This window comes from Physeter macrocephalus, chromosome 5, assembly GCF_002837175.3.
Source record: "Physeter macrocephalus isolate SW-GA chromosome 5, ASM283717v5, whole genome shotgun sequence".
Classification (NCBI taxonomy): domain Eukaryota; kingdom Metazoa; phylum Chordata; class Mammalia; order Artiodactyla; family Physeteridae; genus Physeter; species Physeter macrocephalus.
In genome coordinates this window covers 77,280,873-77,295,553 of record NC_041218.1, presented here as the reverse complement: position 1 = coordinate 77,295,553, position 14,681 = coordinate 77,280,873, and the positions used below count along the sequence as shown (strand labels likewise).

Sequence of the window (14,681 nt, the reverse complement as noted above, 5' to 3'; positions counted from 1 at the left end):
TTCCTTTAAGAGTTTGATAGTGTCTGGCCTTACATTTAGGTCTTTAACCCATTTTGAGTTTATTCTTGTGTGTGGTGTTAGGGAGTGTTCTAATTTCATACTTTTACATGTAGCTGTCCAGTTTTCCCAGCACCACTTATTGAAGAGGCTGTCTTTTCTCCACTGTATATCCTTCCCTCCTTTATCAAAGATAAGGTGACCATATGTAAACACAAATATTTAATTCTCTAACTGGAACTAGAAATTCCACCTTTATATTTATTCTCACTTGCTCTGGCTAAGTCATGTCTTCTCCCTGAACTTGTTTACGTAATTGTTTGCATGGAACCCTACTCCCTTGAATCTTGTTTAATCTGAAAGGACATATTGGGATTTTGATTCTATAAGAATCATTTACTGTAAGTGTGAGAGTACTTGTGTGTTGGGCTAGGCTCCCTCAGGATTCTGGAATATGGGTCAATATACGACCTTCTGCAGGATAGCTGTGGGCAAGAGAAAGGAGACTGCTATGAGGAACAACATGCATGCTACATGTGCATGTAGGCACATGGATGTGGTGGGACCCAAACTGACGTGTATGTTGAACTCACACAGCACACGCTCATCTTTCGCATGGGGCTCCCGGCATGGTCAGTACAGCTCTGGGAAGCTGTGTTGAGGCCCTTGTCTTATGCTTCACTCTGCAGTTGCTCCTGCAGATTGCCAGTTGCTCCCTCGTCTTGGAGCAGGGTTTCTTAAGAAAGCTTGGGTGGTGCAGCTTTTCCTTTTTTAAAAAATCTTGCATGCACCAAGCAAGAGATACCCATAAAACAGTTCTTTGTTAGCCTACCTTAGAGTTACACCATAATTTTGAAAGCAATGAAACTACTTTAAAAAGATTGTCCTATAAATCACATTAAAGCATAAAGGAGGTTTTCACTATTCAGACTGGCCATCATCTTGTGAGTTTAAAATGATCCATATTATCAAGGAGATTCTAAGGTTTTCTTTGGAATAACACGTGGACGCTTTAATGGACCATGAGGAATTTGTTTCCTGTTATCATTCAGAGCCCAGGTTTGACGTCAGGGCCAAGCTGGGGTATTGTGGAGTGGGGCGGGACTAGGGCTCTAGTCACAGTGGGCATCGAGTCCGCGTCCGCAGCTCTCCGCCCCATCTCCTTCGTGTGTCCACCAGTCTCCATCTACAGGGCAGGAGGAGGTGGAACACCAGCTTGTCATGACGGTGGGTGTGTTTAAAAACACCTTCTGAGAGACTGGTTTTCAACTGGGAGTAGAATGCTTGTGACCCAGAAGTTGTGTAGGTGGAATGTGGAGTTTTTATAACAGTTCCTAAGAAGCCAGCATATTTTCACCCGCATGATTATATGCAAGCATGCTAGGCATTATTATTAACTTTGTAAATGTTCAATGGATTTTTTTTTTAACTTGTGTCAATGACATTTATAGAATTCATTTTCAGTGTTTTACTTATCTGTGTTGTGCTTTAGCCTTAAGGTAGTGTTGTATTGCAAAATTTAACTACTGTGACATCATCATTTGCTAATATGTTTTCTAGACATAGGAATAAAATTTACTCCCAATAATAGTATAACAATGATTAATGTCCTTAAAACATTTACCTTTTAAGTAAAAGGTAAGAATAACATCAGAATGCCTGTTAATATGTAATTTCCTTCTCAGAAGAAGTGAATCTTTAATGTTAATCACAGTGAGACAGAGTTTCTTTATGGAAGTATTGGTGGAATGTAAGATACAAAAAAATTGAGCTCCACTTCTAAGCAACTGAGCAAAATGGGATTCAGGGCTGACCCACACAGCTTGAAGTTCAGCTTTTGGAGCTTCCCTAGTTGTGGATATCTTTGGTGGCACTGGGGAGGAGAAAGTAAAGCAACAAGGATCCTATAGCATACTGTGCTATGGAAATGCTGTGCTTATTTATTTTTCTTTTTGTAACCATTTATCATCGCAAATTTCAAGCATACACAAAAGTAGAGAGACTTATAATGAACCACCACTGCAAAAATTTATTTTTAATCGAATGTCTTCGACCTCATTTGGGAAAAAACAAAGTGGTAAATATAGGAAGTCCTTACAAATAGGGTGGAACCTAAAAACCCTGGCAAGGACATATTTCCTTTGCTGCCCAGTATACCAGCGTATACCAGCATAATACGTCATTTTTAACAACAGAAACACTTTCTGAACTTTTGACAGTGACATCTTTCTTAGGGCTCCTGTGGATTTGACAGAGTTCAGGGCAGAACTCTCGAGTTCATGGGAACAGATCTGGGCATCTGTCCTAAGTCAGGTATAAAATGGAGTCGACAGTAATAGACACAGCAGGAGAAGCAAGTGCTAAAAAGGCATCATCACAGGTCCACAGTGGCCTGGGGAAAGCTGTCAGATGAGGGACATGCTTGATTTGTGGGCTTTAAAAATGCACGTGACCTGTGGTACCCGAGGGCAGGTCGGGGTGCAGTTGGAAACCGCACTTGAGCCCCGGATTCCCACTCACCTTTAAGACTTTTAGTTCCAGCTGCTGCAGGTGAGTGCTCCAGGGAGCCGAGGCAGCACATTCCTTTTTCATAGGAATGTCACTGTTCACTGTACCACTTGGAAAGCCCTAACACCCCCCCAGGGCCTGCCAAAAATAGATGGGGTTAGTCACTAGTGACATTTACAGGGGTTTTTTCCCCCCCCCTCCCTCCCCCTTCTCAGGAATGACAAAAGTTTTTCTTCTGTTTGCTTAGTAAACTTATCTCCCTTGAGGATTTTCACCTTGCGAAGGAAAAACATGGTTAAATTCTATACTAGATTTACCGGATCTTATTGCAAAATGAAAATATCTAAATTGCTATAGCCAGTGTGGGGAGGTGTTTCAACTATGCTGATAATGGAAAGGGCTGAAATGGAAACTATAAATCGGGGAAAACTGGTGAATTAGTGAAGAGTTGAAAGGAGTAAATCCTCTGAAGTAGTAAAAGTCTGAAATTTCTCAGCTCTCCATTTGGATAATGACTGCTTTCCCACACAGTAGAAACCGAGGAAATGTTTATCTAAATACTGCAAAATTCTTTTCTAACCACATTGGTAGGTGTCCAGGACTCACACCTGCTCTGTAGACTGATAAAATGTAACCACACATGCCTGGCAACAGGGATGTGCTAATTGAAAAAGGAACCCAGTGAGAGGTACCAGTTACCAAGGGTAAGGCCTGGCTACCCATTCATTGGTTTGTTAGTTCATTCATTCACTCATTCATTCATTCATTCATTCATCCCCTCATCTTCCTTCTTTCCCACTGCAGGGCCTTCGGTCTCATGAATGCTCCTAGTAGAGTAACCTCCTACTCTTCCTTCAAATCTCAGCCAAACTTCACTTCCTCGGGGATGCCTCCAGAGCCCCCTTATCTACAACTCCACCTAACAGATGGTGGGTCAGGTTCTTACTGAACTGCTCTCTGTGGTATATAACAGACAGTCAGTAAATATTTGTTGAGTGAATGAACAAGCTAATCCTTCATCCAAGCATTCTTTCCTTTGTCTCTTCGCTAAGCAAGAATTTACTAAACAACAGCTGTGTGAGAACTCCGGCCAGGTGAGCCAGGCAGGAGAGCCAACTTTCATACCTGAGAATTCAAACAAGTCAGGACCCACCTTTTCAAAACCAGAGGGAGCTGAGAGTGAGGTGGGTTTCCGCCTGGGTCTAGGGGTAGAAGTTTATGGAATTAACCAGAATGGACACAGAGAGAAGAAACAGTGCCAGAGAAGAAACACTTGTGCCAAGCTCATGTGACTCTTAGAATTTGAAGTATCATTTTCCTGGTAAGGAAGCTGTGGTCTGGAGAGATTAACTGACTTATTTTGAACTGGTGAACATCGTTCTCTGAGATTCCTTTGAACTGATTAAAAAAGTCATTGTGGATTGAACTATAGGCACCTGCAGCATGTTTTGGTGCCTTGGATTTGAAGAGAACATGTTCTTTCCAGAGAAGTGAAAGGACTCAGAGTGTGGACCCAGAGGAAACATCTGGAAGAGAAAGGGAACATCTCAGAGTCTCAGGGCTCTTCTACCCTGGGAGGGTGGTGACCAAGGGGGTATTAGTAACCTACCAGGAGAGTATTCTGGGAAGGGGTTATTTCTTCAGCAGTTGATTTAACCACTGCAGAGTTTTACCAGAAAGTAAACTTCTCTCGTGGCAGTGTAGAAACTTCTGGGTGGTTCCAGTTCCTGGACATATGTTCTATTTAACTCAGCTGTTCTACTTGATAGGCCATCACTTGTGTATTTTCTAAATAACTGCACCTCATTTGCAGGGTTTTTGTGGCTACAAAGCCCTTACACGTACACTAGATTACCTGGTCCCGTGACACTCCTGTGAAGAAACTAAGACTGGAGACCTTGCCGTTTGCCCAAGAGGCACACGGCAGGTTAGTGGAGGAACAATGGCTTGAACCCAGTCCCTGACTCAGGTCCTATGTTGCATACCACCGGCGGCTCACACCAGAGGAAGTGTTTCTCCAACAGGCTGGAGGCACATGGTAAAGTGTGATGGGGGTTTTGAAAGCACTCAGATGTCATTTTAAGTAATCTATGTGCCGTTCTTCTCAGAGACATGTTTACCTATTTTTCTTCTTACCACACTCCATAGCAGAAGTGACAGAGGCAAGCAGCAACTTAGGGTAATGATTGCTAGCAATCGATGATTTGGTATTTACTAGCTGGTAGACACCAAATACTTCGTGTATCGATACGTTTGTTCATTTCATCTCACAATAAGTCTGTGAGACAGGTACTATAATGATCCCAAATTTACAAATGTGGTAACCGTGACACAGAGAGGTAAAGAAACTTCATTAAGGTCTCACAGTGGGTTTAGTGTCTGATATTTGTCTTCTTGATCAACATTGTTTTCTTTTTAACCTACTGACTTTTTACCTATAAGATTATTAAGCCATTTGAGTACAAAGGAAAGGCCTCAGTATTGCTTTCTAGAAAATACTCTGAAAACTCTGGGTTTCAAAAAAATTACTTTTCTTTCTAAAGTAATTTTCTAGAAAATTACACTCCTTGAATAGGCAAACTATCAGCACAGCACAACACTCACAACTACTAAGGAGGGTATAAAAAAGTCAGTCTCCTTCCATCCTGTACCCCATCTGCTCTGTTCCCTGCTCCAGAGGCATCTGCTGTTAACAGTTTCTGGTGTTGAAAATGATGTTTGGAGACTTGCTTTCTCATCTGTGATTAAAGTAGAGAGAAATGATGTAGCAGGGGCCGCAGCTGCGGCCTCAGCCATGTCCTCAGTCGGGACTGAGGTGTCTCTGGGCCGTCTGGCACACTGGCAGGGCAGCCGGCCAGAAGCTAGAGGGCGGGGAAGGTGAGGAACTACCTGGGAAAGATGAGGGCCTACAGGGAGAAGGAGCCTGGTCCCACCTCGAAGCTCTTAGGCTTAGTGGGGCGAGAGGGGGATTCTGAGGAAGCCGTGGTGAGTTCCTCGGCTCCCAAGGCAGATCCCTTGATGGAGTCATTTCTGAGTCCTTAGGGTTGGAGGGAACCCATTGGACTGAGGCTGCAAGGGCTGTGGAAGACACTAAGTGCTGCATGGGGACCCATCCGTCACAGCAAGCCTCAAGAAGGAGGAGCGCCTTACTTCCTCAGCTCAGCGCAGATCTCTGGAGAGTGTTGGCACCTCTGAGTTTCCTGGGAGTGGTGATGGAGGGTCACTGAGGCAGTAGGGCCTCGAGGATGCACAGTGGGTGTTAGAGGTAGGCTTTACAGGTCAGCCTCTCCTGGGGGCTCCAGAACAAGAGAGGAACGAAAGGGCAGGCTCAACTCCACAAAATGGTAGCTGCATATAATAAACACACATGGGATAAAAATGTTTGCTGATTCTCCTGATTCTTTGTTATTCTCCTTGCCCGAATTGGCCCTTTTTCTTATCTTTTCCTGTCTAGTTCCTGCTTATCCTTTAAGATGTGGTCAGGCAACTTCTACCTACCCCACCCCAGCGCCTGTATATCTGTCATTACCTGACTTGTATTAAGATGATCTGCTAATGAGTCAGTCTGAGACCATGAACTTCTTCTGTTTAGGGATGGTTTGGATTAGTTTTGTAGTTCCGGTGCCTGGATTTCAATAAATATATTGAGGAAGTGTAGAGTTCTTGCAGGATGCTCTGAACTATACCAGGGGTACCATTCATCCTTCCAAAAGTTCCCTCAAAGATAGTTTGGGCAAGCTAATGATCTACTTTTTGCTAGCTTGGCAGGCAAGAGAACTTGCCTTTAGGTTGAGAATGGGGCTAAGATGTTTGCTAATCTGTAGGCGATTTTGATTTACGAATGAGCATATATGGGCTTCCCTGGTGGCGCAGTGGTTGAGAGTCCGCCTGCCGATGCAGGGGACACGGGTTCCTGCCCCAGTCCGGGAGGATCCCACATGCCGCGGAGTGGCGAACCGCAAAAAAAAAAAAAAAAAAAAAAAAAGAATGAGCATATTTGAAACAGAACACACTGGAAAATGGGCCACATTCACACGTCACCATAACCATTTAATTATCTTAGCTAGTCATCAAAGAACTGACTGTATTACTCAAGTTTGGGTCACTGAAAAAACAAACAAACAAACAAACGCAATTGAGAAATCTCATCCTGTTTCTGTGAGGGAAATGTTCTATGAGTGTCTATTCAGATAGTCTGAAGAAAGACTCCATATTATTATTTGTTCCCCACCTCATTGTTTGTTTATTTGTTTGTTTTTCTTTTTTCCAATGTTTTCTGTATTCCAAATGTGGTGCTTTAAATAATTTGACTTGAAGGCAAGGTTGGGATATAGAATACGGCCAATGCAGAGGCTGATAAGTAAATGCCTAATTGTTTCTAAGTGACAGAGGGGAAATAGACCGTAACTAGTACACTGCTGGCATGTAGCCCTTTCTGTCTCTTTGGAAGATTGTCAGGGGCATAGGAAAAAATAAGTCTGAATTCTGTGAGTAGGTTCTGCTTTGTATCGTCTCAAGTAAATGAACTAAATCTGCACTTAAAGATTGCAAGTCCACATATAATGGTGCAAGCTGAAGGTTTTACACTCTGTAAAAATGGTAATTTCCCCCTTCAGAAGGCAAGGAGACAGGAATGGGAGGGGTGGGTGGGGGAATCAATGTGTAGGTCAAAAATTAGAATTTTAAGTTCAATCTTCTTAGTCATCACTTTCATTTCTGTCTTCTAGGGAAATCTGACACAGCTAGAAAGCAATGGAAAACGCTAAGGGTTGCATCAGTTGTTGAAGAGGAACTAATCATATCATGGAGATAAAAATGATCTCTTTAAAGGGGATTAGAAAAGCTGGTCATTTAAAGGTAACAGTCTCTGGGGGTGGGGAAGCTAACAAGGGTTCCAGAGGCCAATTAGTCCCTTGTTAGCAATGTTGGCCCCGTTTTAGAATGAGGAATGGAAGTGTTTTGATGCTCTTCCTCCTTCTCTCAGCATGGATTTGCGAGGTGGGCTGCAAATAAGTTTTCAACCCCTTTCAGGGTGTTTCCCTGTAGAGAAAGTTCTAGATTCACTCTGTTGGACAAGTGGTTTTCTTTTATTCATTCTTTCCTCTACATCTCATATTAGCCTTTGGTGTTCCTGGCACTATATATGAGCCAGGGGAGGGTTAGGAAGGAAGTAAAAGATGAGACCTCAGAGGGCATTGGAGGAAAACAACACAGTAATGATAAAGTAACATTTGTATAACACTTGAAAATTTAAAGGTCACATCTCATTACTTTACCCCATTAGTTCTCTCCACAAACATGCTGCATAGCTTTACTGTCTCCATTTTACAAATGAGGGGAGTGAAGCTTGGAGAAGACTTCCCTAGGATCACATTCCCATAAATGACAGAATCTGAACTTAGAAACAGTACTCTGGCTCTAAAATTGTGTCAGAATCCATTGAAAATTGGCAATTATAGTCCAGTATCTGTACAAGCACATGCAGATAAGGCATCTCGAATGCTCGGAGTGGAATGAGGCTCCTCAGGGATGGTATCTTGGGGGAGGATGCAGTGCCTGTGGATTACTGAAGAAGCCAAGGAGATCCTCCCGAGGGGAGGAAGGTGGAGAACGGCATGAGAGGAGAACAAGGGCAGGAATGAGCTGCACAAGTGGGTTGGGGGAAGGAGACCGACCTTCCTAGGCAGAAGAAGCTTGGCTGGGAAAAATGAGAGACAAATCTAAGGGACATTGGGGATGTGGATATAAGGGGTAGGGGAAAATCAATACCTGGAATTTTCTTTCCCTGGCCTCAGGGAGCCCATGGCAGAAGGACTGTGGGCTCTCCTAAGAACATATTCGGCACTGGTGCTTTAATGGGTAAAAAAGGGGGTTGCCAAATGAGTTGTATATAGATTTTGTGCTAGGGAAGTTCTTATGCAAAATGACTAAACACGCTCCATTGCCCTGCCTGGTTACTTATAAATGTTGCATACGTGCAACGTTGACGGGAAGTTGATGGGAGTCCAGATGTCGTCTAAGAGACTGCTCAGAGAATAAAATGAGACTAAACTCACAGAAGCTGATGACAATCTGTCCCTCTGTCCTAGTGGAGATAGCTTTAGCCATGTTCCCATTAAGCATTTCCTCTATCTAGCACTGTCACCTGGGAACGTTGGGGAGACTGGGTGACAGAGCCTTATTCAAGGGAGGGACTGAGGGCTTGGGGGTGGGAAGAGAAGAGATTGAAGCCGACCTGGATGATCTCTGCAGTTATGTAAATTTCTAGCCATATATCACTTCGTAAACCACTGAATTCATAGGCCCAATATCACCATGCATGGGGGTCACTCCAGCTACCTTGAAATCTGGAACCCACAGGGCTGGGAGTGGCAGCTGGTCATGTCGAGAAGACTCCTCTGCACAGAGTCACAAGCACAAGAGAGAGCTTCAAACTCGTGAAAGACGACCCTGGAAACCCACAATAATAGAGTGGGGAGGCCTATGGAGCCTGGAGAGGGGAGTTGGGTTACAGAAGTGCCCTCCCTCCTTGCTCTGCAACTTCCCGAGGTCCCAGGAACACACAATGAAAAGACACATTCTAAGAGTTAGGGCTTGACTGGCTGCACCCAGAGTCTCACTTGGGGCGGTATTTGCCTGATTCTAGGACAAGGATTAGTGTTTGCTTATCCATTTTTTTAAAGCATGTAGGCTCTAGAACCAGGGAGGTTGCAAGTTTATTAAAATTCTTAGAGCTTGAGTTTCCTCTGTAAAATAGGGATAATAGTAAAGATGATAGTAAAACAAATACAGTCTCAGTCGTGGTGAGCAGCAAATGAGACAATGCATGTGTTGCAGCCCGGGTTCCTTGGGACATAGATTATGAGATGGAGGTTTGCGTGCAGGAAGCTTATTGGGGGGTCCTCTTGGGATCCATACCTTTGGGAAAGTGAAGATAACATTATTGAGTGAGGGAGAAGGTGAACTGGGATGCAGTTTAAGGAAGGCGTCACTAATCCTACGGGTGGCTGTGCAGCTGCAATAGCCCTTCAGAGTTACCCTGAATTGAGACAAAGGTGTGGGTCTTATATCTCCACATTGACCAGTCATTGGATGTGCCGTCCCCGGGAAGAGGGTGTGATCTTCCGCAAAGGAACTCTTCAGCAGAGGGTCAGGCCTGGAGGCATTCAGTGGCTAGCTGGCAGCTGCCATCACTCTTAGCAGGTGAGGGGAATGAGTGCTTGAGCCCTAAAGGCGGTGGTAAATCTGGGTAACGCACCACAGATCCACTGCAGCCCACTCTTTGTGCCTCTGCTTCCCTTGTTTCATAAATAACTTCTGCAAATTGCTCCTCTGGGGCTGCGGGGCTTCTTTTCCTGGGGTAATTTGTAAGAGGAGTGAACTAGAGCCTTCACCGCAGCAGCTGCTCTGGAGGCTGCAACGGAACTCATTGTCTTCCTTCTCTACAACCCATTCTAGCTTCTCCTTCCCCTTATCTGGACCAAGGGCTTGCTTGGTGGGTGCAAAGTGAGCTGCGGCTGCTGTACTTATCCCTTTCCCGTTAAGAGACACCAGGAGGCTTACCTGGGTGCCAAACGCAGTCTTCCTTTTTCCCCAGTTGTAAAAGCAGCCCTATCACTTCCTGATTCTCAGGGTCAATTATTCATGCCAGAACGGTGACTCTTTCCCCTGTCTGCTGTTGTCTTGGTATGAGAAACATGACATAACTGGGTGGCAGCCACACCTTATCCTTTAATGAGAAACTTACTGTGTTACCAACAATGCTGGGAGCCACTGAATCTTTGTAGCATTTTTCTCCTTCCATCTGAAGGGCACGTGTATTACTAAGACCTCCAACATGCTTGCCACTTCTTGCCCCTCAGGTCCAAGTAGCACATTGTCACTAGTAGAGTGGACCAATATGATGTTCTGCAGGATGTCCAGGGGGCCAGGCTTCTTTGGACTATATTTTGGCAGAGGCTGGGGGAGTTAACACACCCTTGAGCAAGGCTGTCAATGTGTACTGTTGTCTGTCCCAAGTGAAGGAGAACGGTTTCTGATCTTCCTTTCTGATAGAGATCGAAAAGAATGCATTTTTCCGATCCATGACTGCAGACTATGAACCAGAGGCAATGTTAATCTGCTCTAGCGAAGATATCACATCTGGCCTAGCGGCTGCAGTTGAAGCTAGTGCTTAATTCATTTTGCACTGGTCCACAGTCATTCTGCATGACCCACCTGACTTTTGTAGAGGCCAGACTGGTGAATTAAATGGCAATGTGGTAGGGATCACCCCTCCCCCTGCATCTTTGAGATTTGCCATTCCCCTAGGGATCGGATACTGTTTTCAGTTTACTATCTGGGCTGGAGTGGGGAAGGGCAGTTTCAGAGACTTCCACTTGGCTTTCCCACTGTAATGTGTGGAGGCTCTGCCAACAACCTAGTGTGTCCCTTCTAGTTATATATTCAGGTACAGGGAATAGGATGACTTGGGTGGGTCAGAGGAACCAGCATACCCACTGTGAGCTGAACCTGAGACAGGATCCCATTTACTAATTGGTCCCCATAAGCCCCACCCTAATGGGGGTTGGGCATACTGTTGCTTTGCATCTCTGGGTTTCGCTGTCAACCTATGTCCTACGTCTAACAGTCCTCAAAATGTTTGGGATTTCTCCTTCTCCAAGTATACAACTACCTGGGTAGATGACCACAGATCCCTTTAGAGACGAATTGAGGTCATCATTGCTGCACATACATACCATAGTGTTAAAGGTCCTCCCTCCTAGGGACCTTGTCTCTCTTTCAGTCAATTTTCCAGATCAAAACACAGACTCAGATCCAGAAATTGAACTAGGGATCATGACTTTTCGTTGGGTTGCCCCTAGTCTCTTGATCATCTCTCCTTGATTTCCTTTGTATACTGAATATTACCCTAAAAGTCCTGTGTTCTAGTACCATCTCTATGGATTACGGTAATTGTGACCTACTTGCTTCTGGTGGTTAAGGGCAGCTAGCTGGCCTCTTCAGAATTCTACCATCCCCATTGCTATCAGTGAGGCCAGTTCTACAATAACATCTCCTACCATCAGACTGGCCCTACAGAGGGTGCCCAGTGACTGATTCTCAGTGATGTTGGTGCCCCTCTTGGGTACCCAGGGCATTCCTCATCACTTTGATAAACAGAGTGTCTTCTGTGCCTTCCCACAGAATAAGGTCATCTGGTGCATTTCCTCGTCTGGTTGAGTGTATCTACTTTAGCATGCTTATTCCTCTGAACACTTTGACCCCCCTTCCCACCGTTTGCCATAGCAGTTCTGGCACTTCTACTTCACTGCTTTCTCCAAACTTCCAAAATGCACTCTAGATGTGTCTCAGCATTGTCTTCTGGGGTGTTAAATCCTCTGTCACAAACCTAGTATCCTAGTTCCTGCTGCCATGTGCTAGCTGGGTCCTGCAGTTTATTTGAGGGGCATAAACCCTTTCTTTTATTAGAAGATCCAGTACTGCCTCAGTTAGGTTATGCCATACTTTAACCATAGTTATTGATGTGATGGTCAAGAACGGAGAGGGGATTAGAGCCTGAGAGAGGATATTAGTTATGTATTGCTGTGTGACAAATTACTCCCAAATCTAAGAGCTTGGAGCAATAAAATGTATTATCTCCCAGTTTCTGTGGGTCAAGAATTTGGGCATGGCCTATCTCTGTGTTTCTGGCTCAAGGTCTCCCATGAGGTTGCAGTCAAGATGTTGGCTGGGGCTATAGTCATTTGAAGGCTTGACTGGAGATGGAGGATCTGCTTCCAAGATGGCTCCTAACATGACTGTTGGCAGGAAGTCTTAGTTATTTGTCGGCTATTGGCAGGAAGCCTCAGTTCCTTGCCACGTGGTTCTCTCCATAATGCTGCTTAAGTATCCTTACAACATAGCAGCTGGCTTCCCCCCAGGTGGGTGATCCAAAAAAGAACAAGTGGGAAGCCACACGGTCTTTTATGACCTAGCGTCAGAAGCCACACCTGGTCATTTCTGCAATATCCTTGGTCACAAAAGTCAGCCCCATTCAGGGTAAAAGGGGACTATGGAAGAGTGGGAATATCAGGAAGCAGGAGCCATTGGAGCCATCTTTGCAGCTGACTAGCACAGGGCAGTATGTGTTGTTTTGCAAGAAGAGGCCTCAGCATTATCTTTGGGTAAGGGTTGAGTGCTAGCCTTTGATAGAAGGAGTGAGCCAATTCTGCAGACCCAGAGCATTCAGGGAAACCTGGGGATTTGAGATGTTTTAGTACATCATCTCATACATCCTATTTGAGGATCTATTAGTGCTTCGTCTTATCAGTGGAGATGAGGACCTCATTGTAGCCTGTTTTAATGTCTGTTTATTGGGGGGCAACCCCTGCACCTTTTTCAGACAACTGTTGCCAGACAAGTTCACTAAGAAACAGGCTCTGAGATGGAGATTTGTATGTTGAAAGGTAGCTGGGGGACAATTTTGTGAGTGAAGGAAATAAGATGGGACAGGAAGAGAAGCTGAACAGCAATGTAGTTACAGTCCCATGGGCTCAATCAGTCCTGTGGGCTGCTTTCGATGTGGGATGACCCTGCAGAGTTTACCAAAGCTGAAGCAAGAATGCTGGGCCCTCATATCTCTGCTCTTCAGTTATTAGATGGGGCTGCCTCCAGGAAGGGATGAGACTCTGGGGAAGGCAGCTCTCTTCAGCTGAGGGAAATGCCAAGAAGGATTCATCTGAGAGCTCCCAGCCACCCACAGTCCCAGCATCTGGGAGAATAGGTGTCTTAATTCTGAACAGAGTGGTGAATCTGGGGGGCACAACACAGCATCAGGGCTGAAACTAGGTTAGGTAAGGCAAGTGAGGTCCCCAAGGCACAAAATTTAAGGAGGCACATGCTCTCAAGTGCCAACCTGCACGTGCACAGCCCTGAGGGTGAGTGCCTCCTGAAATTCTGTGCCTAGCTTGTCTCACCTTACCCGGTCCTGGCCCTGCCCAGCATCCCCTACAGTGTGTGGTATAGGGCCTGGCATATGGTGAGTGCTCAGAATTATTCTGAAGTTGTCTGTGCTTACACAGTCCAGCACAGGTGTTTTGTCCACATAGCTGGAACGGGACAGCTGGCTGAGTGAAAGCAGCTCTTTAATCCTTGCTCTATCTTTGTTCGATAAGGAAGGCATCTTCTTTTTAGTGCTGGAAATGCCTTCCTGGAAGTGGGGGCTATGGTAGGCACCAGTGGTTCCCTACCCATAACTCTTGCTAATAGAACTCCAAACTTGGGGGTATCCGGGTGTTGGATGCTTCACAGGAGAAGGATCCCTCCTCAGCCCTGGAAGTGAATTGTAATTGGCCTAAGCCAGTCATGGTTGTCCTTTTCCTCTTGCCTGCGATTGATTTAAGCATGGGCACTAGATAAAATCCTGACCAGTAAGATAAGGGGAAGTCTGCTGGAGGCTTCTGAGTAATATTTTCCTCATTGATAAAAAGAAATTCTCCCAAAGAACTCTTCTGTGGATGTTGCCTGTACTTGACTTTTAGGACTATGGCAGCCATCTTGGGGACATGAGGGGAGCCAGCTCACAGGTTGTATTAGTCAGGGTTCTCTAGAGAAACAGACCAATAGGATATACATATAGAAAGTGATTTAATATAAGGTGTTGGCTCCCACAATTATGGAGGCTGAGAAGTCCCATAAACTGTTATCTGTAATCTGGAGGCCCAGGAAGCCAGTGGTATAATTCAGTCTGAGTCCAAAGACCTGAGAAACAGGAGAACCGTTGATGTAGACTCCAGTCCAGGTTTCAAGGTCTGAGAACCAGGAATGCAGAGGGCAGGAGGAGATCAACGTTCCAGCTCAAGCACTCAGGCAGAAAGGGTCGAATTTTTCCCTCCTGCCCCTTTTGGTTCTATTCAGGCCCTTAATGGACTGGCTGATGCCTGCCACGTTGCGGAGGGCAAACTGCTTCACTGAGTCTGCTGATTCAAATGCTAATTTCATCTGGAAACACCCTCACAGACACACCCAGCAATAATATTTAGCCAAATATATGGGCATCCTGTGATCCAGTCACGTTAACACATAAAATTAACCATCACAAGTCCACCCCTTGTCAAGTTGGCATCCGTATGCTTCTCCTTAAACCATATATATATATATATATATATTTTTTTTTTTTTTTTTTTTTTTTTTTT

At 44.9% G+C, this 14,681-nt stretch overlaps 1 long non-coding RNA gene across 2 annotated transcripts in view; it reads left to right on the top strand.

The window, feature by feature from the left end:
- LOC129392140 (uncharacterized) overlaps window positions 1-14,681 on the top strand; it is a 153,189-nt gene that overhangs the window by 62,494 nt on the left and 76,014 nt on the right. Inside the window, exon 3 of one of the 2 annotated variants that reach the window (XR_008617425.1) lies at window positions 7,233-7,362. The exons of the other annotated variant lie outside the window; for it this stretch is intronic. This is a non-coding gene — a long non-coding RNA (uncharacterized lncRNA). The remainder of the gene's footprint in view (window positions 1-7,232; window positions 7,363-14,681) is intronic. 2 annotated transcript variants of the gene reach the window in all.